A 2194-nucleotide genomic window follows, 5' to 3' on the forward strand; every position below is an offset into this window, starting at 1 on the left:
CGAATGTTTAGCGCCTAATTGGGAAAAGTTCCCTAGGTCTTACAACCAATATGATCTATATGTCGTCAGAAATCATGTATTTGAGACCGTTCCTTACGAAAGCAAACTCTATATTAGGGGCACTGATAAAAGTCATAGTTAGAATTTCTGTATAAAAAAGCATTCTTCGCCGAAACCCTCTTTATATCTTCCTCGCCCCGGGAATAGTTCAGTCTTCCCATCATGATATCGACTAAGAGGAAAGTCGCACGGAAATATGGGTTCGAATCCCCTCCATAACTAGTATAGTGGAGGCGTGAACAACCATATATTCTGTGTATTTCAGCAATAATGAAAAAATGTACGAACATAAACAATTAGAAAACCTGCCCCCTTTTCTATTCTATGTGGGTTTTATAATGTATTTTTGTTTTGAATAAAGAAGCGCGCTCCTAGTTAGTGTAATGCAGGTCTTTTTTCTCGGTTGATGGATGGGAATAAATGTCTATATCGCTTAAAATGTTATTTATGTTGATGCTATATTTAATAATAGAATAAAAAGGGTTGCTTAAGATTGAGTCCCATCATTTAGAATTGTCTTTCTCGTACTGTGTAAACGAACTTCAAGTCTTAATTGTGTACTCAACAGGAAGCGTCACAGCCTAGGTTTGGGCCACCTCCGATGTCGATCTGCAGTAATCATTTTTGAAAGTCGTTTTCCGGGGTAGGTTCTATTTTAACCTTGAGCGATTTGCCCCTTCTTCCTCAAAAAGGATAAGACTGATGCCATTAAGGCAATGAAATGGACTACGGAATAATCTATCTACTAAAAAAGGTGATTGATTAATTTCTTGCATTAGCAATAGAGTGCCCTGCCTTTCATATCCAATAACCACCGGTGGGGAATTTCTCTATCTCCTTGATCTACTAGGGCCCGAGCGCTTTTGGTCTAACTAAGGTCCAACAATGAGACTGTGTCGTCTGGTTGTTGAGTTAAGAGTACGTCAAGTCAAGCTAGTACTTGATCTCGCCCATGACCCTTGTCTTTCGTGTCTTTCGTCGGGTTGATTAGCTAAAATTCGTGTACTTTCCCACCAATAGTTATATACCATACTCTTGATTTAAACTACTGTGGTGATCCTAGGGAGCGCTTGTTTTGAATCTACTAGGTTTTGGTTAAACGGGCAATTTAGCTACTTCGGGACAAGGGGCAACTACTCTCCTAGCTGGCTGGTGGAGTTTCCTATCCTTTTTTTCGTATAGCTAGCTTTACTACTGTAGAATGGAAGTAGAGGATCGCCCTCGAGACTCGGCTCAGTTAGGGAAGGCCAGGCCGGCCGATGGGTCTTGTTTCGCGAACATGAATCTTTGACCGGAGCCGTGCCGAGCAAAGCATGCGTGCCGAGATAGCTGTTTCTTCCTGTCTTATATTAGTTATTAGTAGAGGATAAGAAGTAAGGAAGTCTGCAAAGACTGACAATAGATAGATTAACTGAAAGTAGTCTTTCCGGCCCTACTCGGCTGTTGGATAGCCAAAAACTCTTTCCTCTCTCTATATGAACGGCGAGCGCTTATGGATAGGTGGTCGTCGAACCGTTCTTGTTCTTGGGTGGGAGTGGGGACGACAATTCACTGTAAATTCTTACACAGCCCGGCTTAGGCTTAACAACTTAGGGGGACTGGTATGCCAGACTTAACCTTGGACAGCGACTTTCTGAACATCCTGAGATCAACATGCGACAATAACCGACCTTCACCATCATCACCTTGTCTTCACCGTCACCATCTATATCTACTACATCATCATTGCCCTTTCACCTTCACCGTCTTCATTTCCAACTAGAAATGTCTCAGCAGGTTCCACAATCCCAGACACAGCAATGAAGATGGACAAGGCGGGGCCTGGCAGAGAGTAAAACCCCGCTTTTTCTTCCTGTCGCGAACCGTGGGGAATTCCGGTGGTCCATAATTATCCTTATGTTGGACAATACTTGTACGATAATCCAAGAAATGGGATTTCAATTATCTCGCTCACGGCCTTTAGAACACTCACTAATTCAAGTTGTTTAGGTTGAGATTACCAACTCTGGGGATTACCTTGAAGCTTCCTCAAATGTTATTCCGCTCTCTTCCCCTGCCCGCTTCATTTTCATAAGGGCTCCGGCTTCTCCACCCCATCTCACATCTTCTACTCCAGGAGCTTATATAAGAACAA

Source organism: Apium graveolens, unplaced genomic scaffold, assembly GCF_009905375.1.
Source record: "Apium graveolens cultivar Ventura unplaced genomic scaffold, ASM990537v1 ctg6372, whole genome shotgun sequence".
Taxonomy (NCBI): domain Eukaryota; kingdom Viridiplantae; phylum Streptophyta; class Magnoliopsida; order Apiales; family Apiaceae; genus Apium; species Apium graveolens.